At 43.1% G+C, this 26659-nt stretch overlaps 1 protein-coding gene across 3 annotated transcripts in view; it reads right to left on the minus strand.

Annotated features, from left to right (window-relative positions):
* LYPD6B (LY6/PLAUR domain containing 6B) overlaps positions 1-26659 on the minus strand; it is a 183511-nt gene that overhangs the window by 28299 nt on the left and 128553 nt on the right. For 2 of the 3 annotated variants that reach the window (XM_039244555.1, XM_039244557.1), the window contains exons 2-3: positions 23428-23500; positions 8863-8912 (exon numbers count right to left, since the gene is read on the minus strand). The gene's annotated coding sequence lies outside the window, so the exon portion shown is untranslated. The remainder of the gene's footprint in view (positions 1-8862; positions 8913-23427; positions 23501-26659) is intronic. The other variant, XM_039244558.1, reaches the window with a different exon arrangement.

The raw sequence follows: 26659 nt of genomic DNA on the forward strand, positions 1-26659 counted from the left end.
CCAGGGACCAGAGGAAGACACTGCCCACAGACAAGGGCAGAACCAAGTAGCCTATGACTGGTTTGTTCAGCAGAGACCCCAAGGGGGGCCTACTTACATGAGAGAGGTGTTGCAGATAACACCCCATGACGTGGCACCTCTGAGGCTCTGCCCTCCAGCACAACGGGAAACTAAATTGTCATACTCTGGAAGTAGGTGGAAGAAGAGTGTTTATCATCAGTAGTTTACATGTGTGCTTCTCTCACTCCTACAGTGTTCCCTCTTAACACAATCCAAACAGGAGAGCAAAAGAACCGGGACTCCGCACCCAGGAAGAGACCAGCTAGCACGTTGCAAAAATGCTCCCCCAAATCGTTTGGTCTTAGGAAAGAAAATGGAATCAAACTCTGTGTCCCTGATGGGCAATGAGAGAAGCAACGTCTTCCTGTATAAAAGTTCCAAAACTACACCTTTGCCACACTTGAAATTTTCACCCATTATTTCCCTTATAATTGATTCATTTAAAATGCACATTAATTTCATCAAACAGCCCAACTTAAACACTCTAAACTACATTTATTCAGTTATTCAATCAATATTTATGGAGCACCTTGGTTCACAGCCATTGCTTCAGTCCCTAAAATAAAGTTCCTGCTCTAAGAGATCTGACTTTCCAACGACTTGCTGTTTTTTTCCATGTGTCCCTAGGCAGTATGACTTCCTTTTCCAAACTAACATCCATTGAAGGCTATGGGTGTCAGGTACCTAACACCATTAGTTCATTTAGTTCGTTTTTTTAATTTTTACATTTATTTATTCTTGAGAGACAAAGCACAAATAAGGGAGAGGCAGAGAGAAAGGGAGACACAGAATCTGTGTCTGAGCCATCAGCAGAGTCCGACATGGGGCTTGAACCCATAGACAAGATCATGACCCGAGACGAAGTCAGACACTTAACCGACTGAGCTACCGAGGCTCCCCTAGTTCATTTAGTTCTTAGAACATCCCTGTGAGGTGGGCACTGCTGTCATCCCCACTTGACAGCCAAGGAATTTAAAGTTTAAAGACAGGATAAGTAACTTGCCCAAGACTACAAAGTAAATCGTGGATAAAATTTAAATTGGGCTCCAATTCTAAACTCCTCCATTTTAATCCCCACCCTAGAGTACTTTCAAAACTTCTCGAAGACAGCTTAATGTGATGGATTTCTGGTTTGAAATGGTCTCCTTCTGCATTTTCCCTGTTTGGTGTGCTAGGATTCTTCTCCTCTTCTGTACAATGCCTTTCTAGCATCTAGAAAACGATCACTTAAAAGCAATTGTATCAAGTCATGGGCGCATGGCAGAGCAGGCTAAGAAATAACAGCCAATTGTACCTAAATATTTAAATATATGCACTACACTCCATTCAGTGCATTATTCAGATTCTGGGCTAACACAAAAAGGTTTCCAGAACTTGCCAGCTGCTTCCTTTTGTGATCTCAACGATTCTCACCCAAACAAGACTCAAAGGACCCATTTTCCAAATCCGCTGCTGGTCATTGATGTCATATTTACACCTGGTCATTGATGTCATTCTCCTTTTCTGCCAAATCCTGAACTGACTACTAGAAAGAAGAATTTGAATTCTCCCTCCCCAATTGCTTCCTTTCTCTTTCCCCAAACCCTGCGTTTTTTTTTTTCTTTCTTTCCCTAAAACTCCCTAAGCCAAAAGCAGAGTCCAGTGAAGTGAGTGTGATTAGGCAAATGAAGAACCGGCCCAGGGAGCTGCTCTAATTGTTCTAGAGCTTTCCCTGGTCCTGCTCAGGGGAGGCCTGGCCTGCCTAGAACATTCACTCTCTGTCCGTGGGTGGTATGTCAGCAGATGACAATCACTGCTGCTATTTTTCCAGGTTAATGTGAGAATAAGCTTTGGACCCTAATTATTCTCAACGATTTCTTTTCATTGGCCTATTGAAAAACGCTAGGCTAATCCCTGAATGCACCACAAGCGCACGCAACCATTCTGACCAGGTAGTCAGATTCTTCAATGGGAAGAGGAAGATGGGCACAAAGTAAGGATCCTACCTCCCTCTCTCACCAAATTCAAGCTACTTGAAGGCAGCAGCCGTCTACTCTTTCATCTCCAGCAATTGGCTTGCCCTGAGCAGGGCTCCAAATGTTTGCTGAATGTTGTGAAATGAAGAAAGAAGGTGTGAAAGGCACATTTTAAGGAGCATTTTATGAGACAAAGGATTTAATAAGGGGAAAAAAAAACTTGCATGGGGATATGCACATTATATACTACACTTAAATGAGAATGTAGGAAAGAACATGGTCAGTGCTCAGGACATACTTTACAGCAAACACCATCTCATTTCTGACCATGAAAACAGTTAAAGGCTCAAGTCTCTATAAGAGACAGGTTGACTTACAGAAGTATCAACCTTACATCGAATCAGGAGCTTCCGTGAGGAAAAAAGCAGTGGCAGGAATAATCAATATTCCAACAAGCTTGATTTGGTTATGAAACCCTTCAAGGAAAATTCCAGAACCTCAGGAATCTAATAGCTAAATGAGGGCTGCTAGGTGGTTGCATAGTTAAATATTGCTACCCCTGCTTATGCTTTGGTTTAACTTTCTACAGCTTTAGGCAATGGTAGCTCATAAAGGAGAGTTGGAAGAATTCCTTTGGGTTGGGTTCACTGGGCCCTGCAGGACAAATCTAAGAAAATGTGGCAATGTTCTGCGACTGCAGCGTGGCCACATAATGTATTCCTCACTGATTTGGCTTCCTTTCATGGGGGTAATTACGTGGAGCACTGGACTAGAAGTGTTCTGTTTTGACATCATCAATCCACATTTATTTTGGAGGTTTTTCTTAGCTGAGAAAGGATCTATCAAATAAGCTTTTAAAAGGGAAATGTATATATATATACACATAGGCATATACACACACAAAAATATATACACTTTTAAAATTTATTTTATTCATTTTTATTTCACTTTATTTTCTTAATTCATTTAATAAGCACTCTTGAACACCTATTGTGCACCATATGAGGAACCAGAAATAAAACCTTAAGACATGGTCCATGCCCTAAAGTGGTTTGAATAGAGTGATGAAGGCAGTCCATGTAAAACAGCAAACATGTGCCAGTTGCTATGGAAACCATGGATTATAGAGTGTTACTAACTCTAACGCCATCACTTTTCTAAAATGCTAGTGATTCCTACAGCTTGTAGTAGGTAGGAAAGCATATTATTTATGCTGAAACCATGCAGGGAAGATGCCAGAAATAAGCAAATCTGAAAAGAACAGATCTAGACACATTTAGTTTGGCTAAGTAGAGGAAATGCCTCAGGAAAAACGTTTTCTCTTAAAAAAAAAAAAAAAAAAAAAAAGGCAGCAGGCTGGATGAGACTTTCTGCAGATAGCCCCAGAGTAAATGAAAGGGTGCACTTAGGTTTGTGGCCTATCATATTGATGCTCTGTTTCCACATCCTAAACTAGGAATTGGGTAGCCTTGTATTTTGAGGATTACTAATGCTTGATAGCTCCTATGTCCCCATTCTTGGCTCAGAAATTTCACCTGCCAGGGATGCCTGTGTTGCTCAGTTAAGCACCCAACTTCAGCTCAGGTCATGATCTCACGGTTCATGGGTTCAAGCCCCACAATGGGCTGTGTGCTGACAGAGCCTGGAGCCTCCTTCTGATTCTGTCTCCATTTCTCTGTCTCTTCCATACTCATGTTTTCTCTCTCCCTCTCTCTCTCAAATGAAAGAAGGGGAGGAGAAGGAAGGGGAGGGGAAGGGAGGGGAGGGGAGGGGAGGAGGAAGGGAAGAAGGGAAGAAGGAAAGAAAGAAAGACTTAACTGCCAACAAGTTCAGTTCTTCCAGAAGCATCAGGTACATTAGAGAAGTCAAGCTTGGAGGCAGGAAAATCAAGTTTTACTAATCACCAGCTTACCCACTTCAAATTAAGTCTCCAGTATAGTAAAAGGGATGCCACATGCCCCTGCTCCCTAAGAGTTTATGCCAGCATGTTTACCTTATCTTCCTGAAGTTACTCCACTTACTTAAAAAAAAGTTAAATTCCCCAATGATTCAAAATGAAATCATTTTCACTTCCATGAAGAAGTATTTGCCCTTTACTTACTGAGACACTAACGGCACTCGCTCTTCTGCTCTTTCAGAGATACAGCCCCCTCAGTGAATCTTCGTACAATTCTGATAGACCAGGTGGCAGTCTCCCTCACTGGAACTTTCTCCCTCTTTGTTGTGAGCATTCAGAGCTTTCAAAAGGCTATGTTGACCAAGGACTGACTGCCAGTCTTGTTATGACTGGTCCCAGAATGGAGTTCTATCTTCAGTTAATCTTCAAAAGACTATCTCACTTGGATAGCTTACTTACCCTGCTTCTAAGAACTTCCATATCCATTTTAAATCCTTAGAATTTCAGTCTTGTTATGGGAGGATGCCAGAATTTCAAGTATCCTTCTAATAATTAAGTGACCTCTACTGCCAGCACACCAAAAATGGATGGTTCTTCAAATTCTGACTTTCAGTATTTTCCATTAAATAAATCCACATGAATTACCTAATACGTGATCAGCACTGTGATAACCTCTGTAAAGTTGCACTGTTGTTAAATTTTAAAGTTAAGAAACATCTATGGGGCACCTGGGTGGCTTAGTCGGTTAAGCGTCCGACTTCCGCTTAGGTCATGATCTCGCGGTTCGTGGGTTCGAGCCCCGCGTCGGGCTCTGTGCTGACTGCCAGCTCAGAGCCTGGAGCCTGTTTCAGTCTGTGACTCCCTCCTCTCTCCCTCCCCTGCTCACGCTCTCTCTCTCCTAGAAATAAATTAAAAAAAAAAAAAAAAACATTGTAAAAAAAAAAAAAGTTAAGAAACATCTTTAACCTTGGGCGCCTGGGTGGCTCAGTTGGTTGGGAGTCCGACTTTGACTCAGGTCATGATCTCAAAGTTCGTGGGTTCAAGCCCTACATCAGGCTCTGTGCCGACAGCTAGCTCAGAGCCTGGAGCCTGTTTCGGATTCTGTGTCTCCCTCTCTCTGACCCTCCTCTGCTCACGCTCGCTCTCTCTCTCTCAGAAATAAATTTAAAAAGATAAAACATTAAAAAAGATTTAAAAAAAAAAGATAAAAGAAAAATCTTTGACGTAAAGAACTGCCCATACTAGATATCACGCATAAAATGACAACAGTGAGTACAGGGTTGAGTTTGATTAATAATTAAAACAAGTGCTATAGGAGGGGACAGTAAGGGATAATAATGCCCCACTATTACTTAAGAGCAAAACTGAAAAATGAAGAGTGCTTAATTAGATAAAGTGCATTCACATATAATTCTTCTTTTGATTATTACAATTGTGTGGTGAGGTAGGCAAGGGAGGTATTAACAACCCCATTTTACAGATGAGGAAACTGAGACCCAAAGAGGTCAAGGGGGTTGGCCAAGGACATCTTGCAAATAAGTGGGAGAATTCCAGGATTGTAGCCCTAGCGTGGGTCTCCCTGCAGTGTAATTTTGCTGCCACACCACGTTGCCTCCTTGCCGAGTACCCTGGGAGGCAGAAGGGGGAGCATGGAGGGACCGGAAGGGGGAGCTATAGAGGAGATCAGTAGGCAACAAAAAGGATAAAGGGTCTTTAAAGGGAAAGGAAGAAAGAGAGAGATGGGCAAAGAGCATGACCACAGAACTAGAGGCAGAGACTGGGGAGAGAACGACTTACCGAAATCGAATGTGTATTAGAAGGAAGTGGGGAATAGGGTTTGAGGGGAAATTAAATAATTATGGAACATTCAGCAAGTCGATATCAGGAGCTGAGTTTTGGTCTTTCAAACAATGCAGCTATTTTTTGGAGGAGACTGACATGATCAATACAGAGGTTAAGAAAGTTGATATGCTGTTTGTATAGCACAGGGTTAGAGCGGTTCTGGAATCCAGGAGGAGGGGGAGGGCACAAAGGGCCGGCATCGTTGTGAAATGTTGAGGTGGGTATGCTTTACAGAATTCATCACCCACGTTCATTTGCACATCACTGAACAGTGGCAAAGCTAAAAATACTCTGGTTACAAGCAACAGGGCATATAAAAGAGAAGAATGATGGGTGCTTTCAAGTTTATGATGGATTAAGCCACTTTAGGTTGGTTGACTTAAAATTTGTAAAATACACGGTCTTCAGGATTGACAAAGGTAAAATCACCCGCATTTTAATGCAACTTTCTGCATTTCGTCAGCCTGTTATCAAGTTGAAATGGAGGTGGCCCCACAGGGCTGCTGGATTAGGGGGACGTGAGCGGGGTAGGGGCAACTCTGGGTCCCTCACCCACACTTAAATGAGAATAGGTCAGATTTTGTAAAACTGCTTTTATTAGGATAGGTTACAACATTTCATGTGCGTAAAAGGTTCCATAGATTAACACATCTGAAAAACCACTGATCTAGTCTCATCTCATGTCAAAGAGAGGAAGAAGCAGAGACAGGCCCTTGCAGGGCTTTGTTCAAGGTCACAGGGGAAGGGAGGCCACCTGAGGGGCATTTTTGCATAGCAAAGAAACTTCAACAAAATGAAAAGGCAACCTCCCAACGGGCAGCGGGGGAGAAAACATTTACAAACCAATGTCTGCTAAGGGATTAATATCCAAAATATAGAACTCATACAACTCAATAGCAAAACACCATATAATACAATTAAAAAATTGGATCATTGGGAAAATACAAATCAAACTGTAATGAGATATCACCTCACACCTGTCGGAATGGTTGTCATCAAATGACAAGACACAAGTGTTGGTGAGGATGTGAAGAAAAGAGAACCTTGTCTGCTGTTGGTGGGAATGTAAATTGGTTCAGCCAGTATGGAAAACAGTATGGAGGTTCCTCAAAAAATTAAATGGAACTCCCATATGATCCAGCAATCCTCCTTTTAGGAATATATTCAAAAGAAATGAAATCATTATTTCAAAGAGATCTCTATTCCCATGTTCACTGCAGCATTATCCACCACAGCCAAGATATGGAAACACCCAAAGTGCCCCTCAATAGATGAATGAATTTTTAACACGTATGGTAATCATTTTTTGGGCATATACATATGGAATGTTATTCATCCATAAAAAAGGAACCCCTGCTATTTGTGACAACATGAATGAAAGAGGAGGTATATTATGCTTAGTGAAATAAGCCAGAAATAGACAAATCCTGTATGCCATCACTTACATGTAAAATCTAAAAAGTCAAAACCCTAGGAGAAGAGATTAGGATATGATTGCCAGGGGGTGGGGCATAGAGGAAATGGGGCACCTACTTCCAATTCTAAGATACGTTTTGGCACTGTGATGTAGAGCATGGTGACCACAGTTGATAATGCTGTATCATATCACATGCTTAAAATTTGCTGACTAAATTTTAAGTGTTTTTGCCAAAGAAGGGGGGAGGGGGTGCAACTCTGTGACGTCAAGATGGAGGTGTTAACTGGCTGGGTTGTGGTAATCATTTCACAATGCATAATGTATCAGATCATCAAGTTGTACACCTTCACACAATTTTGTCAATTTTATAGATCATTACACTTGTTGATTTTACGTTAGTAAAGTTGGGGGTGAGGGAGAAGAACTGGGGCAACTGAGAACTCAGAAAACAAAATCATTTCATGGCCTTTAACACCCAGGCTTCCCTCCAGGCCCGTTCATGCGCCTGCGGCAGAGTTTGTCCCTGACGCCCTAAGTGGGCCAGCCCACACAGCCAAGGGCTGCCATGGGGACACGTGGGGCACATGTGGCCAGTATGAGCCCAAGCAGAAGGAGGGGAAACCGCCAGGGGCTGGTTTCAGGGGGAAGCTTCCCATCAACGAATGAAACTTAAGGTGCTTCTAAGAAGAAAAGGGTCTGCTTAATACTTTTCCCCAAGTCATTCATTTTTCATTATTTGCTTACTTCTCCTTTTCCTTCCCTTTAGTCCCCTTTTGAAGACCATCCAAGGTCAATCCCCCAACCTTATCCTACAACAAAAAACCAACCAATCCACCAGCACCACCCAGAAAAAGCCACCTTAAGAAAAAGAAAATAAAGAAGTGCTGCAGGTTTCAAACGTTCACTGTTACCCAAGAATTATGACCCAGAAGCAGAGAATCATTAAATCCGCTGGTTTCACTTGTACAACAGCACATAACATCGTACCCGTGACTGCTCTGCCCGCTGAATCAGGGAGTTTAGAGGAAAAAGCCCAGCAGAGCACCTAGTAAATCTGTCTCTTTGTATTCTAATCATAAAAAAAAGTATTCCCCTCACTTTCTCACACAGGGCCTAACGTCACCTTAACAGTGTTTATCAACACAGACAAAGTGTCTTCACCAAAGCTAGAACATTTCTCTTCCTTGACAGCGAACACTGATTAAATCTTCCCAGAGAAAAGTTAGGCAGACCAGAATCCACCTTCTGGCCAGGTACAAAGAGACAGACTGCAATTCTGGTGTGTCCTCTCCTTTTCTTCTTGTCAGGAAAAATAAATAAAGGTGATAGAATTTTGTAGAAAAGGTCTCCTGAAGATACAGCTGTCTCCGTTTTAACTTAGGTTCAACTATGTCTTACGAGTCTGGGGAATTATCTAACCTAACTAAAAGGACCCCTCAAGTAACTGCTACTAACTGTAGATTGAGGAAACCCTGGCTGTACACAGAAGGCATACAAACCAGAGGCGCTAGAGGAGCCTTCCCTCGCAGGACCATTTCAGGGAGGATCCCAAGGGGATGGTGACGGTGCTTCCAATGACATTAGTGGGGAAAAGCACTGTGAGGTACGAATGAACAAGCTCCCTGTGAACTGATTAACTCTTCCATATTCAGAATGGTCATTAAAAAAGAAAAGTAACAAATCCAACTCACCTTTCCAGGACTCACCAACACTGCAAACAGAAACACATCCAGTTGGAAATCTGGGGAAGAAAATCATGTCTGTAGTCTATGTGCTGATCTGAGCAATAAAGCCTGTTTTTTTTTTTTTTTTAATCACCCCTGTCAGAAGATCTCCTTAAAATATGTGACACAGTTCTCTGTGTTTTATGAGCATTCAACACGAAAGCTACAGATCTTACAACGCAGTTATTGGCACTGTCAGCTCCCCGAGTGTTTGTTCAGCTGGTGGACCTGGTGAAATATCTCCTGGTGCCTTTGCAAGTCATCTGCATAATTGCAGAGGTTCCTAATCCCAGTCCAAGAGCCATGATTTGTGCCAGGACAAAGTAAGGCTCTCTGCTCCCTGGCCTTGTAACTGGAGGCACAAACCTCCCATTCACTTATGCCTGAACAACGGCACTTAAGCCTAACTGTAGGAAAGAGATGCAGGCCCCCTGGCATGCACTTCTCTCTCTTGCCTGCCACTAGTCGGTGATTCTGGATTCACTGGGCACAGATGGAACTCTTTCCTGACCTCCAACCTTGGGTATTTACCAACTGGCTATCGAAGGAACAGTAAGTAACCTCCTGACTGCTGTATAGTCAGACAAGAATGAAAACAGATAGATGTACACTTTTATTCCAGAGCTGGATAAGAAAAGTAATTTCCATCCCACTGAGCTCTAAAGCGCTGCCTTTCCTCCCATTGGGGAAGGTGTGAAACACGCTTTGTCCAGACTGGCCTGGCCTTTGATGGATTTATTGACCAGACCTACTGGCTGGAGGAAGTGCAGGGAGACACCTTTTGTTGAGAAAGAAGAATGTACACCACCAACAGGCTTCCAGGATCTCATAAAACGGCCGTTTGGCTTAGAAGATCAGGTCTACAATGTACTAGTATCAGGAAGAAAGCGTTAAGGACATTTCTCAAGTTTAAAGGAAAACAAAATTTCAAAAGCTGCCAGTTTCTGTGAAATTGCTGGAGAGGCAGAGTCTAACTCTCACAGACTCTTCTCTGTGAACAGGGTATAGCTCCTGCGTAACTTCATCAGCTATGTTATTTGTCACGGGCTAAAGGACAGGACACACAGAGTGTGTAGGCTCCTCTGGGAAGGGCATGAGAGGGAAAAATGGTCAGAAACTGAGTTCATTTTGCACGGATCCCTAGATTACAGCGGTGACAAGATGCTGTCTTTCTACCATTTTACAATTCCAATAAAGCTCTGACATTACTACTACATGGCAATAAAGGAAAGAACAAGGAACCGCTGCCTATGTGCTGCATTCTGTATTAAAAGACCATGCTGGAAGCCTAATTGCTTCTCAGCTGGAGAATTTAAGTCTCTAGCCCCCAGTGGAACACAAGTCATTCTCAAGGTGTGGTGTGTACTGGTTTTAACTGGACTCGGGGAACCCTTGTTCAGATCCTGAGTGTAGGTTCTCATCACCACTGGTAGAAACCATTAACCTGAGCCAGGTGCTTAACTCCTTAGAGCCTCCATTTCCTCATCTTTAAATCATGACAGCATAATTTAAATTACAGGGCTGGAGTGAGAAGGAGTGAGAAGGAATGATAAGCAACAGTGAAAATAAAGTGAATTAACTATGAAGTACGTTTCACAATGCCTGGCCCATAGTAAGTGCTCAATAAATGTTAGTTTCCGTCCAGTTTTTGGTGTTTTTTTCTCCCCACTTTTGATTGCAGCAAAGAAATTCTCGGACGAAGGAGACAGAACCAGGTAGTGTAATAAGTTGCCACTCTTTGAGCTTTCTTGCTGCTGGGGCAGCAGATTTAGCTGAACCATGATCAGTCCCATACACAGGCTCTGTGTCCCACCTGCTGAAGTCTCTCATTACGGCTAAGGCACAATAAGGTGCCCAACAAGCGAGAGATTGGTTCAGAGCATTAGCCATCTATCCCAACCCCTTGTGGGCCCCACGGCAAAACTTCTTGCTACTGACTCCCTAAACGTCCCCCCTCTAAGCCAAAAAGCAAAGCATGAGCTGTTTCACTGCCGTCGGACATTTAACATTCATTCCCTATATAAAAAGCAATGCTGACTCCCCAAAAAACAAGGTGAAGAAGAATAAGAGACAGGAGGAAATGGCCAGATGGAAGAACAGCTAAGGTGCCCAATTACAACAAACATCGCTTTCCTGCCAGGATACCAACAACAGGACCCCAGCCAGCTTTGCAAGTTGCGATCTCAGCCAGTTGGCTACATAGTTGATGGAAGGAGAGGCCCAACAGTAGAAAAACAAAAGCTCTTTCCCACCCAATGGGGAGCGGTCAGAAATGCATGGGAAGGAAACCACATTGTGGTGTCTCGGATTTATTCTGTCTCCACAGCACGGAATGCTCATCCACCGCTCACATGCTTGGGGCCTGTTTCTCTCACTACTGGTGCTCCCAATTCCACCTACAGTCTAAAAACCAGGCTGTACATCTGCTGCCTCAACCCTCTACATGTAAGAACTGAAACACTATTTTTCATGCTCCAGAAGAATGCAAACACAGCTCAACTGGTCCACTTTGAATCTTCCCAAACAATTCAACTTAGGATGAAAACCAAGGAAACATTTCAAAGTGAAGACTGTGGATGTCTTAGACATGGGGATAGGGGGTGTGTGTAGAGGGGAAGGTCTCTGTTTAGTAGAGTTACTGTTGGTTTTAAGGACAGGTGCTACCCTAATTTTAAAGTCTGTCAGATATGCATCCTATAGGACTGCAGGTGACATCCTTTAGGGTTGTAATATCACTGCCTTCTCTAGAATCTACAGGTTGCCGATCATGCTTGGATGCGGGTGAATATCAGGCAAGTCCCATCAATTGCCTCTAGTCACCTGCTTCGACTAAATGCCTCTCCAAAGCCAAAAATCAGACATAGTTTGGGAGTCTGTGAGTCAAATAATTAAGATAAGGGCCAAAAAAAAAATATCAATAGTTAACATGACCAAGCACAAGTCACAGGCCTGGCAGTCAGGAAGTTATGGTGACAGGCAGAGGGGCCTAGGCACACCAAGGTCCGGAATCTAGGCACCAGCCACTTAACAATGGAGGCTTTATTCCTTTCTTTGAATGCTTTTCCATTCTTCCTAAAACTAATCATCAACTCCTTGAAGGATCCTTGAGGAATCCTTGGAGGTAAGGACCCTGTAGTCCCTTTCAATTCTCTGGTCTTTGCTGGAGCTGATGGGGGGAGGGACCCGAGGGGCAGGAGGCCGAGATCTCAGACCACTCAGTTGCACGCTCCACTCAACACCAGCACATGCTGCATCAACTCAGACTTGACACTGCTCCCCGAGAGGAGCTTTGCCCCTTAGGAATCCACAAGTGGTCGAGTAGCTTTTGTGACACACGATGACTGGTCTGAACACCCTGCTGTGGACACCTTAATGTAAGGAGTCATACGGAAAATGAGGCAGAAATAAGGAAAAGGGGAAAGAGTAGAAAAACTGAGCCTGCCAGCTATAAAGCAGGGAGCTGGGGTGCAGACCTGCAATTCAGAATGGAGAGGGGCAATCACAGTGCTGTGGGCTCTCACACAGATCATTGGTTTTTATTGGAGATGTGGGAAAGAAACCACAGAGCAAATTTCAGCCATAGAGAATTTTCTTCTTAAACCAGTACACACACTACTTCACCACCAATGGCTCCACAGTCCTTATACCTCTAAATGGTGGAGAATAGCTTTGAAAAAATGTTTGTTTGTTTGTTTTGTTAATTGAAAACTTTTCCCTGCAATCCACATGGTCTTTCTTGAGTCCCCCTTTTCCCATTTCCTGTCCCCTCCCACCCCCACCACACACAACGACAGGCTTGAGGATATAGAATCTACTCTCCCCTCCCCTCAGAAAATTACACAGGTGTTGGGGGGAGAAGTCTTCACATAAGAAATGAGAAAAACAGAATTCTTTTCCTTGAGTTATAAATACTGAAAGGTACGGGGAATTTTATAGACCCAGAAAGTGATGAAATGAAGAGAAAGACATCAAGCCTACCCAAAAGGTGATAAAATATTTCATTTGTTTTTTGGTTGTGAAAAAGAAAATAAATCATTAAGATGACTGTCAGAATGCCTCAAGGAGAAGGGCATCGAGTAGAACTTGGCTATAAATGTTGGAGAGTGTAATAAAAGAGTTGGGTTTGTTTCCTTAGCATTTGTCTGGGTTGAGCCTTCCTGTTTCAACACAGGAATCAGGGTCAATGGTAAAAGTCCATCTGCCGTGGGGCACACATTATTGCCTTTCCATGCTGGCCCCGTCCAACAATCCCAGAGCAGCTGCTCCCGCCTATACCCTGGTTCCCACTGAGCACCGGCACACCAGAACATGCTGTCAAATGCCAGGGTGTGAGAATCACAGTTGGCTTTATTTTCATGATTCCTGATTACTTCATTTATACCTGCTTATAAAACAGGGTTGGGACAGGGCTGGGTGCTGGGAATTTCGGATGAGGAAGGCAAGGTTCCTGCCCCAAGCAGCTCAGTCTAAAGGACTTTGGGTTAATTCTGATATTGTTTAATGATGTATTTCAAGTGCCTGAAAGACAGTGAAAGGTAACAGAAGAGCTGTTATTAAAGCAACTGTTGATTTTATTTAAACCTGGGAAGGATTACCTATGAATTTGTAAAAGAGGTAGGATTTTCACCTAACCCACAAACTTGGATTCAGCATTTTGCCTTGAATATGTTCTTCTTCTTTTCTAGATGTCAAGCCGTCCTATAAACATGGGATGGCTCAACTAAGTCTTAAAAGTTAAGACTCTAAGTTTCTCTGGATCTGTAATGAATATAAATATTATGAACTCAGAACAGGGACACCTGGGTGGCTCAGCTCAGTCAGTTGGGTGTCCGACTTCAGCTCAGGTCATCATCTCATGGTTCATAAGTTTGAGCCTTTCATCAGGCTCACTGCTGTTAGCACAGAGCCAGCTTCAGATCCTCTGTCCCCCTCTCTCTCTGTCCCTCCCTCACACTCTCTCAAAAGTAAATAAAACATTAAAAAAGAAAGACAAACTCAGAAATAAACTGAACTTTGGAAAGACCTGGAAGTAAACACACATGCCATTCAGTACTGATCTCCATAGTTAGTGATACAACCAAATTTGATGTGGGACAATCCAGTCTCATGTTTGTCCTCCACATCAATTGGACCAAGACCAGTACCACGAATAGCACCATGGAGGGTAGCACCTATAAAATGGAGAGGACTCCAGCTGCCTTGCGGTGGTACCCCTCTATGTTGGCACGGGTCTTCTTTAAGTGTTGAGGTCCTCTCCCCACCATCACAAGGACAAGGCCTTCAAGTGGCTTTATGGAGATCACCACTGAACACTCTGTGATCAACCTACAGGACCACTGAGCAGGCAGAGGTGCTCCAAATGCACCATTTTCACGGCTGCATCCTTGCCCTTTAGATCCACACCCAGGCAGGCTAGAGCCCTGGTACCTCATATAATCATTCTATACTGACCATGAGAATGGCCAATTTTGACCATACCAGATACAAGGTCTCAAAAAGACACATGGCTGAAATGTGCACCTATGAAGTATCTTTCCAAGATGAGCCATGACTCCATGTCCGAGGTACGTTTCTAAAATTAATATTACTAAACAGGTACCTTGGCCCTCAAGTCCACTGAAGACTCTGATTCATTTGGAACCAATACGAGCCAGCCTGGATGACTCAGGAGAATGGTAATGATGGGATGAGTAATCGTTCTCTTGAAGTCACTAGTTAGGATAAAAGCAGTTGTTCATTACCTGACAAGACAGGTTCCTCAGGCTGGCCGAAAACAGAACAAATAAATCAATGTCACTTTCCTCCCTCACATTTTAAAACCCTGTATTTAAAGTCTGCATTTCGGCTCACAGTTCAAGGAAAGCTATCCACAGAACTTTCAAGGAGCTAGGGGAGAAGTGGCAGAGCGGACATCTGGAATCTTAGAGGGACAAAAGCCTATAAGAACAGCACCTGGCTCTCTGCTCTTGGTCACCGCTTGGTTATTTTAGGGATCTTTTATATAAAATTAACACAATGCCTTCTTCTAACAGAGGAAATGCCACCGACACACAGAAGCCTCTAACATGGCAGCTCGTTTTACAGACCTGAAAATCTTTCTGGGTATCATCCATCTGAGGAGTAAATCCATAAATGCATTAGGGATTCTCCTTTGCTAATGAATCGGCATCGTCCCACTATTTTCCATGTTGCATTACTCTAATTTACCCTTTTGAGAGAGAGATGTTAAAATACTGTTTACCTGCAACTAGCAGGCAAATGCATCCTGGGGAATTAATGCACAGTATAGTGAATATAAACAATGAATGGTGTATTACAATCAAACTTACTAAACGACTAAATCTTTTTTCCAACCACTAAAAAGAAATGGTAATTATGTGACATGATAGAGATGCTAACTATCACTACAATGGTGACCATATCAATGGATCAAATCAACATGTTTTATACCTTTAAATTACACAATGTTATATGTCAAATATATTTCAATTAAAATGTGTTAAATACCATTTAGTTCCTGGCGAGTAACTATATTATTCCCCTCATATTATAGTTCCTTTGGATAAGAGCTGAGTAGGTTTATACTATGTGTGATTTTGATAATAATCTGATTGGATATATTGCTGAGTCTACAAAGTAAAATTAAGTAAAAATGCTTGACCATGCATCCAAAGTATCCCTGAAATTTAATAGCAAAAGAGAAGCTAGGCCCCTGGGACTGAGGACATGTTGTGGGTAATATTACTCTGCAAACACATTTATTCGTCATCCATCCAGTGGTGCCACACTGGGTGGATAATGGAGATCTGCCACATGGGAGTAACCACCTTACTCTGCCTTTTCCTAGCAGGCACCCACATTTGGAGAAGGGGAGGGGAACGTAGCTACTAAGTAGACAGGACTTGACGCTCACATGATAAATGTGCAGAGTGCTCATGGTGAGAACAGGAGAATCATGCATGGGCTTGCCATGTTTAGACACAGAGGACGTTTTCATCTCTCTTCTGGAAAGACTTCACTTGAAGATGCAATTGCAAGAGCTGCTTAAGGTTAAATTTTAAATGCTCCGCTTTAGCTGGACTGCTAATAACAACTTTTCGAGAAGGAGACACTGAGGATGATAAGAAAGTTGCTCAAGTGTCTGGCGCTATGGGTTAGAAGCTGAAGGATGCATGTGTGGATGGGTAAACATGCATTCTAACCATTTAAAATGCCTTCTCCAACTCAGACTCCCTTGCCAAGAGCCGGCCTAGAGCAAAGTCCTTTCCATCTCTTTTTTTTTCAAACTCCCTTTCTGTGTTTATTATTAAGCAATCATCTTCACTGCTAAGGGGAAAAAAAGGGGAGAGGCTTATACAAACTTTCAGCTATTGTCTTCCTACAACATTGATCATAAAACCAGTGAGAAAGGGGAACAATGAAACCCAGCAATCCTAGTGAGTCAAAACTAGTAGATTCAGGTAAATACCATGTCTGAAATGTCCTCTGTGGGGATAAGGTGACTCAGCCTCCCCTTCAGGAAACAGGAGGACTTTTGTGTGTGCTCCAAGACCCTGTGGTGAACCAGCTCTCTAACCGCCCTACATCATCCTGCTCACTGCTGACACGGAAGGTCCGCCTGCCTCTCCCCCCTCCTCCATCCTCCACACCCACATCCCATTCCTGGGCATCGCCAGCTGCCCAAAACAGGCAACGTTAGCCAGAGCCAAAGGAAAATTAATGTTCATCAACCAAGCCTACAGGAAAACAAAGGTGCAGGCTTGTTAGTCCTGACTGGCCAAGTAGTAGGGAGCTAAAGAGGTCCTGGACTGCTGGACAGATCCATCCCAGGAAGCAATTAAGTTTAAAGCCAGGAAAGAACAGCCCCACAGGCCATGGAAACAAAAGCAGCTTCCTGCCTGCGTTCTGTTCTCTCATTCTGTCCTAAAGGCAGGCTGCACTATTCAGTTGCAACCACAGACAGCCAAGACACTGTCGGCAGCATGTCTGCTGTAGAGACCTGCCTGTCAGGTTTTCATTCCTATGTGAGAGGATAAACTGTCCAAGCAGGTCCGAATCAGAGAAAAGGAAGCAAATCTCCAAAAAGGAAAAAGTCTTTGATGTAGGACATGAGTATAAACTCTCTTCAAGATTGGCTGAAGGAGGGGCACCTGGGTGGCTTAGTCAGTTAAGCCTCTGACTTCAGCTCAGGTCATGATCTCATGGCTCTTGAGTTTGAGCCCCACATCAGGCTCTGTGTTGACAGCTCAGAGCCTGGAATTTGCTTCAGATTCTGTCTCCATCTCTCTCTGCCCCTCCCTGCTCATGCTCGTTTGCATGTGCGCGCGCTCTCTCTCTCATATAAACATTTAAAAAATGTTTAAAAAAGATTAGTTGAAGGAAAAGATCATAAATGTAACAGTTTCCACCAGTATAGGTAGAGCATCACCAGGATTTCTTGCTTGACAAGCAAGAGATGTGGCCTTCAATTTGTACTAATGTGGATGGAACTCGAAGGTGTTATGCTAAGTGAAATAAGTCAGGCAGAGAAGGACAGATACCATATGTTTTCACTCATATGCAGAACAGAAGAAACTTAACAGAAGACCATGGGTGGGGGAAGGAAGGGGAAAAACAGTTAAGGAGAAGGAGGGAGGCAAATCATAGAGACTCTTAAATACTGAGAACAAACTGAGGGTTGATGGGGTGGGGGAGAGGCAAAGGGGGGCGATGGGCACGGAGAAGGGCACTTGTTGGGATGAGCACTGGGTGTTATATGGAAACCAGCTTGACAGTAAACTATGAAAGAAAAATAAAGAGATGTGGCCTTCAGGGAAGTTCCTGGTATGGGAAGGTGAGAGGTGGTGGGAGGGGAGGGCAGCTAACAGCGTCCTCTCCAGCATCCCTGTCCCACCTTCTGCCCTCCCTGGTGGGGCTGGGCACATTGACACTGCCTATCGTCCCGCTCAGATTCTAGATGGAGTCTGTATTCGGGTGACCATGCAGGTTCTCACATATGCAGAAGTGGCAAACACCAACTAGCAAGGGGAACAGCCAGTGATGCTAACCTGAGTCAAAGCAGGAGGACAGGGAGGTCAGAAGGACGTGGCGAGTTATGGAGCCAAGAGGTGACAATGAGACCTGATGGGGAGAAGATACTAGGTGCCTGAAAAAATGGCCCTCAAGTCATAGCCTGGGAGTGTCTCCCCTATTCTAGTAAAATCCTGGCCCCTAAATGTGATCCAAACCTGTCAAACGAAGGAAGGGGCCATGGGCTACTTCACCCATGGTTACAAGGGTAATATTACACATGTCAGTGAAATTTGTCACTTTCCTGCATAAACCACCTGAGACCACCTAGAGATTGGACTGGATGTATTTCCACGAACACTATATAAAAGTGGCTGTCAACCCACCCTTTCTCTGGGGTCATCCTCGAACAAGAAGCTAAATACATTCTTTAATTTTGAGCTTAGGCTCTCTGATTACCTGAAGCCAAGGACAAGAGACTATCTGGAAGGCTAGGGAGGACATTATTCAGTATTCTCATTCTTCAAACATCTCCCCAGACAATGAGCAGAGTGACACCATGACCACCGCCATCACCAGACACACACACACACACACACACACAAACACACACACACAGAAGAGTTACTCTCTGTTCCATAGGACAAGTGTCTTTACCATGTCCAATTAGGGACTCCTACAATATGACCGGATCCATTTTTGGCCACATGTATATACCCAGAAAGGTTAGGTCCCTCTCCAAATAGCCAATATCCCTGCCTCTAGAAAAAGCCACATGTCCATAAGAGATCTCTGCTAAGAGTCAAGAAGATTTCATTTCCACGAACCTGAGCAGTACTGGGGGTTAATGCAGACTCTGGAGCAGTCTGTCTGGGTGGAACCCCACTTCTGCCTTAGTAGCTTTAGAACATTGGGGGAAGTTACTTAACCTCTCTGTTCCTTGGTTTTCCCACCTATAAAATGGGGATTAAAAATAGTGTCTACTCATAAGACTGTATAATGACCAAATGTGTTATGACATGTAAAGCATGTAAAACAGTCCTTCTGACATATAGTAAGAACAAATTAACATTTGATGTTACTATTACTATGTGTATTATTATCATTGTTATACCCTTGAGTATGTTACACAGCAGACCTCTGTTTTCCAGACTTCTCTCAAACGGGCTGACAACACCATCCCTACTCCAGGATAGTTTAAGTCAAAATATAAAATTTCAGATTGCTTTCCTATCAAAGATAAGAATCTGTGATAACTGTTACATGGCCATGAATTCTTTGCAGCTATTACATTAAGAAGTGAAGTCTAGGGGCACCTGGGTGGCTCAGTCCGTTAAGCATCCGACTTTGGCTCAGGTCATGATCTCAGGGTTCATGGGTTCAAGCCCCGCATCGGGCTCTGTGCTGACAGCTAGCTCAGAGCCTGGAGGCTGTTTCAGATTCTGTATCTCCCCTCTCTCTCTCTGACCCTCCTGCTCATGCTGTCTCTCTCTCAGAAGTAAATAAAAGTATTTTTAAAAAAGTGAAGTCTATTTTCAACTTCCTCAGAAGCACCAGCTGGGTACGGTGGCATGAGGGATCCAAGGTAACACTAGTCAGAGACTAGCCCAAATTGTTGACCCATAGTGTCATGAGCAAATAAAATGGTTGTTGTTTTAAGCCATTAAGTTTCTGGTGGTTTTTTATTATGCAACAGATAACTGATACAGAGCCCCAAACAAATGAGGCTTTATTATCGATAGCATTTCAAACACTAACATTCACATGAAGCCAGGCCACTTGTCTGTCAGCAGGTAAACCAACCACCACATGGGGCTTCCAAGCTCTCATTTTCCAAGCACTTACCCAGGGCCAGTAGGGTCACCCCGGTCAGCACATTAACTTAGGAAAAGCTAAGACCAATTCATGATCAGACCTGGAGAGAGAGAGGCAAGCTTTCTGTGCCAAGGAAGGGGCCAAATTAGGCCTTTGCAGGGGTGAGGTGAGTGGTATAGAAACATAAGATTTTGTTCCCTTTAATCCACTATACAATTCAGGGCCCAAAATGGCAAGATATGGCTTCCTTGGAAGTAATTTTATACCACAGGTCTTAGATATTGCACGATGAAGTGGGTAAATGCCTTCAAGACACAAGCAAACCAATTCAAGGTCAGCATCACCAAGTGAGAATGCGGGGCGCGGGGTGGGGGGGTCATTCAGAATCAACCATGCAATCCCCATGGTCCAGATACATGGCTCCAAGAATGTAGGTAGCCCAGAACATCTTCATCTTTTCTGCTGGTCACAGCAAGAGAACGATTACATTCCAAGCTTTGATTTTACTGTGACCTAAGCAAAAAAGCCTATCTCACCCCACAATACCAAGGGGTGGGTGGGGGGGAGCCAAGTTCCATAGATCAATGTTCTGTCATCTGTAACATGTGGGAAGAACTGATAATCAACTTTGTAGGAGAATCACTCTGAAATACATCAGGAGAGACTTAGGCAGTTTAAGTTCCAGTCTGTTATGAGCAAGGCCACTGCATCTAAATGAAAGCAATCTTATTAATCTGGTAAGTTGGATGACCCATGCCGCTCAAGTTTCTCAGGTGAAGACCAGTAGCATTTATCTGTCCATGTATTTGTTTACTCGTCCCATATTTGTTGAGCACATACTTTGTACCATACAGTTCTGTGGGCGCCCGGGCATGAGAAAGTTGAGGCAGGAGGAAAGCAGAGGAGTGAAGATAGCAAGGATTCTATAAAAGTAGCTAAGACACTCCATATCCCAAGAGCTTAAATGGCTGGTTATCTTGAAAAACAAAATTTCCTGCTTGAAGCAATTCAAAGTAACCCAGCCGAGCCAGGTCCAAATTGCTGCACCGATTGGAACTGATCATGTTATAAGTCCAGGGAGTTCAGAAAACTCCTGATTTCATGGAATCAAAGAGCTGTATGGATGTAACTGGTCTGCAGATGAAGATACTAAAGTGAAGTAATCTACCCTAAAACTCACCACTAGTTTCAATGCATAGCCAAATCCGGGTCTCCTGGTCTCAGTCTGATAGGACTTCCACCAACCTCATAGAGATCCGTCTCAAGATACAAAGTGTTTACAGTGTGAGGGCACAGAGATATCCCACAAATCAAACCCATCTTGCAGTAGCCAGATGCCAGCTATCCGATATAGTGAGCAGAAACTCTGCACTTGTCACATGGGAGGAACCCAAGGATACAACTTCTTGTGGAATAAACTGAAGAGCCTCTATCCACGCACTCAAATGCTCAGCAGCAATGAAAACAGGCTTCTGAGACAATAGCACAAGAAAATACTTATTAGATTTAAATTTCAAAGCTTAAATATGTAGTAACTGTGAATAGACTATACACAAAGGTATAAACAGCAGCAAAACACCCTAACATATTCATGACTGTAATGCTGGCATCTTTTAAAACTGGATGAATTCTTCATTTTTCCTGCTGTTTCCCTACAGACCAAATATTCTTTAATGTTCTTTTCTTAAATGTTTATTCACTTTTTGAGAGAGAGAGAAAAGGAGGAAAGAAAAGGAGCAGGGGAGAGGCAGAGAAAGAGACAGAGAGGATCTGAAGTGGGCGCTGCACTGATAGCAGAGAGCCTGATGTGGGGCTTAAACTCACAAACCATGACATTATGATCTGAGCCAAAGTTGGATGCTCAATTGACTGAGCCACCCAGGTGCCCCTGACATTCTTGAACTACTTTATATATTTTTTAATGTCTTGGCCAACTCACTGAGAAGAGATACATTGTCAATGATAGGTTGTGGTCAGCAGGCAAAGGGTATGTGAGCAGGGGCAAGTGTGAAAGTCAGGTGGAGGGCCAGCCCTGAAATATCTGCAGGTGGGTCAAAGCCTCAATGTGCTTGGATCCTGTTCTGTGCTGTCCAGTCAGTTATATTCCTGATCTGCCACTTCTGGCTTGGCTGTCTAACTTTCGGCAACTCACCTACTTTATTTAAACCTCCATTTTCTTAACTGCAAAAGGTGGATATCAACAGAACCTTCATCATAGGAATGCCGTGCATCTTGAGAAAGAAAAGAAAATGCTTAGTCTAATGCCTGGCAGCAAGTAGGAGCCAGCAAGTGTTAGTTGTCATGATGATGGTGATAGAGACGTTAATAGAGTTTTTATTTTTATGGCCATTATTATTATTATCAGTTTATGATGTTCCTAACACTGTTTAACACTGTAACTAAAAAGGCATTAGGTTTCCTTGCTTTGGAAGATAGCCCAAAGCTCTCCATAGATCTCCCTGCTGGACTGTCCCTTCTCTGATCTCCATACTCTTTGGGTTTATTACTAATAGACTCTTAAGTTGAAGTAACAGCTTGCACACCACCTAGTATGCCCTGGGGGAACAATGATAACATACAGATTCCTACTTGTTTTCTTGCGTCTAATTAGGATAGTACAATGTCATCCTTTCTAAAAAGGCAAGGAATAAACCATCTTAGTAGATATTCTACAGAATTCTGCTTTGTACTTGAAACATGTAATTATCGTTAACAAACATAGGCACTAATAATTCCATCTGCTCTTTAGACAAGAAAGAGGAAGATTTCTGGCCCCATCCACTCTCAGTCTCAGGCAACTTCCTTTGCAAGTTGCCTCCCTCATACATCAGATGCAAGGTGGGAGGTCTGTTTACAAGGCAGAAGTTTTCTGGGATGGGAGCTAAGTGCCCACACCAAGAAGAAGACTCCTCAGTAGACCAGGTTCAGGTCCCTGAAGCCTCAAAAAGACATTCTGTGGCCTTCACAGCCTGACATCAGAAAACTCGATCTCAGATTCAGGTTTTGTTGTGTTTTTCTTTCCCCCCAATGAGAAAAGAGAGGCCTAACAACTGAACCTGGTCGACCTGTATATTAAGCACCATACCCAAAACCAGAAGGGCAAAATTAATGAAATAAATAAAAAGAAGTCGTTAAATATGTTAAACATGCCCAAATATATGCTCTTGCCTCTTCTTTGTTGGGGTAACACCTTCATCCTCTTTTGCATCAGGAAGTATTTTCTAACCCTTAACATTTAAATGTTCTGTAATTACAAATGCTCAGTAATTATGCACATAGTTAACTAAGTAGAGTTAGCAATGTATTTCACTTGATCTAGATATTTCTGAGCATCACTCCCTATCCTCCACATATTCCTGCCCCCATCACTGTGATAGTAACTCTAGAAGATGCTCCTGTAATTGACCAAATTAGGGTATTATGTGGGAAACAGAGAAGTCTTTCATCCACTAATCATTTCCTGCACATGGGGACTCCCTCCTTGGGTTCACCAGAAATATGACTTAAGCCAAAACCTGCCTTCCAAATCCCAGGCCCACAGTGAACATCACATGGGTAGGATGGGCTAAAAAATGTGGCACATCACCCAGGAGACAGGCAAAAGAGAGAGTCCCAAGATGTTCCAGAGCCCACATGGATCCCTGATCATCTAACCCCAAGCTCCCAAAGGAAAAGCCAACGATTGTCTACAATCGCTTCCATTCTTACCTCAGAGAGAACACGGCTGTCAGGCTCCTCTCTCCAACGGTGAAGAGGTCTGTGCCCAAACAAAGTAACCAGCCTACCAAAGATAACAAGATAAGGTAAGAACTACTGCTGGCAAGAAGTTACATTCCTCCACATCTGGAGTGTTTTCTAACAAAAAGCAGGTCTCTGTATGTTTGAAGACCTTTCAAGACTACAACAGCAGCAACATAATCAATTGAACAATATCAAGTGCGTGAAATCTCTGGAATCAAGTCAGGCGGGACTGTTGAAGTTACAGAGAGTGAGCTAACGTTTTATTAACACACACCTGGGGCCTAATTGGGAATGGCAATAATTGGTGAAATCATACACCTCATCACGTCCCTCCACAAAAATGGCTGTCTACCAAGGAGCTGGCAGAACTTTGTGTAACACTTACATATATCAGGGTGTGTTGGCAGGTCAGAGCACTCACACACTCAACATGTCCACACACAATGGAGACTCTATTAGCATGGAACTAACTCTGCTTTGGAAGATGGCCCTACTGGCTGATGAAATAATGACAACATGAGACTTGAACCCTAATGAGGGGGTGGGAGGGAAATGCAAACTTCTTCTACAAGCACTCAAATCGGCAAATGTAAAAGACAACAATCATGCCTGATTTAAGGAAATCCTACCATATGTTTATATCCTTCATCTGTGATGCTAATTTCATGTGTCTAATCAACTTGACTGGGGTATGGTACCCAGTTGTTTGGTCAAACACAAGTCTAGATATTGTTGTAGATATAATTTTTAGATGTGATTAACAGTAACATCGGTAGACTCTAAGTAAAACAGATTATCCCTCGTGGTGTGGGTGACCCTCATCTAACCAGTTGAGGCCTTAAGAGGAAAGACTGAGGTTCCTTTAGGAAGAGGGAATTATGCCTCTATGCAGCCTTTGGACTTGAGATTAGGACTTGAAATCTTCCCTGTGTCTCCAGCCTGCTGGCCTGCCCTGCAAACTTTGGACTTGCCAACCTCCATAATCACAGGAGTCAATTCTTTAAAATCAGTCTATCTATTGATCAATTTCTAGACAAACACACACACGTGCACACTTTATTGTTCACGTTTCTCTGCAGAACTCTAATATACCATCTAATGTCAAGAAAAAAATGCATTAACTTATAAAATATGTATAACAATGCGAGAAGGACAACACAGAAAAGAGGCTAGAGCATGAAGGAAATTAGTCCTTCATGTATTTTATAATGTATCATGTATTTTATAAGGTATGAAACTATTACTTGATGTGGTTGATAAATTAGGTTCTGAGCATCCTAGTGGCCAATGCAATGAAGAAAGAGGACACAAGATAATCATGTGGGCTTTAAAGGGCACAAGATAAAATACAATGTAAACACTTCAAAACTGTTAGCCTTTTGTTGTTGTTGTTATTAAGAAATTTCTTCCAAGCTGGGTGCCTAGGTGGCTCAGTCAGTTAAGCATCTGACTCTTGGTTTTGGCTCAGGTCATGATCTCATGGTCTGTGAGTTGAGTTACATGTTGGGCTCTACACTGACAGCACGAGCCTACTTGAGATTCTCTGTCTCCCTCTCTTTGGATTCTCTGCCCTCTCACCCTCTCAAAACACACACTTAAAAAAAAGAGAAAGAAAAAATTTCTTCCAAAGTGTTAACCTTCCCCTCCTTGGGTAAATTTTTCAAGTATCCTTTAACATCCACACTGAAGGATTAGGAAGGAAAGTACTTAGAAGTGCCTCTCAGTATACATAGTAGGGAGCCTCCTATAAAGCCTCTTCCTGCATCCCTCATGAGATACGATGGCAAAGCACAATTCACTTTAGTGATTTAGCAAGTCCAAAAAGAAGCGCAAACACACAGCAATCTGATCATCTGGCTTGACCCAGGGATAAAAATGAGAATTTCTGGGGCGCCTGAGTGGCTTAGTCGGTTAAGCGTCTGACTTTCGCCTAGGTCATGATCTCGCGGTTCGTGGGTTCGAGCCCCGCGTCGGGCTCTGTGCTGACTGCCAGCTCAGAGCCTGGAGCCTGTTTCAGTCTGTGACTCCCTCTCTCTCTGACCCTCCCCTGCTCACGCTGTCTCTCTCTCTCCTGGAAATAAATAAAACATTAAAAAAAAAATTAAAAAAAAAATGAGAATTTCTGGAAGAACTAATGAACCCCATATCCTTTGAGATATTTCCCAGAAATATTATTTCTCCCAGGGCAAAGCTGGGTGGAAAATGGGCTACACTGCCTGAGGCTGTGTTCCTGCCAACTGCCTAGAGTCAAGGTTTTCCCTATTGCTGATGGGGGCAGAGCCACAGAAAAACTGCCTTTGAGGGGTTTATAAATTCAGGCAATAAATGTCTGAAAAGAGATGGTTTAACTTTTATATGTTTGAATTTGTAGAAGTCTTACATACCTCCTGCACTGGAATCAATTTTTAACTTTCTTTATTGTGGTAAAATATACATAATAAGATATTTACTATTTTAACTATTTTTTTAAGTTTATTTCTGAGAGAGAGAGAATCCCAAGAAGGCTCTGCGCTGTCCACACAGAGCCCATGTGGGGCTAGAACCCACAAACCGTGAAATCATGACCTGAGCCAAAATCGGGAGGCAGACACTTAACTGAGCCACCCAGCTTCCCTACTGTAACTATTTTTAGTGTACAACTATGTGGCCCTAAGTATATTTCCAATGTTGTGCAATCATCACCACCATCCATTTCCAGAACTTTTTCATTATCCCGGACTCTCACTTAACAATGAGACCCCACTGCCCCTCCTACAGTGCCTGGTGATCCTGATTCTACTTTCTGTCTCTAGAAGGTTGCCTGTTTGGTACCTCACATGAGGGAGCAACGTAACATTTGCCCACTTGAGTATTTCACTTAGCATAATGTTTTCAAGGCCCATCCCATGTCGTACCATGTACCAGAATTCCATTTTTTACGGCTGACTATATTCCATTGCTAGTATATACCACATTTTGTTTACCCTGGAATGAGTTTTTAATGTAATTAATTCAACAATTATTGAATATTTACAATGTCAGAAGTTTGATTTCTTAAAATTTTTTTCTTTAATGTTTTTATTTATTTCTGAGAGAGAGAGAAAGATGAGAGAGACAGTGTGAGCAGGGGAGGGTCAAAGACAGGGAGATACAGAGTCTGAAGCAGGCTCCAGGCTCTGAGCTAGCTGTCAGTACAGAGCCCGACGTGGGGCTCGAACCC

This window comes from Hyaena hyaena, unplaced genomic scaffold (assembly GCF_003009895.1).
Source record: "Hyaena hyaena isolate Hyena2069 unplaced genomic scaffold, ASM300989v1 scaffold_246, whole genome shotgun sequence".
NCBI classification, from domain to species: Eukaryota; Metazoa; Chordata; class Mammalia; order Carnivora; family Hyaenidae; genus Hyaena; species Hyaena hyaena.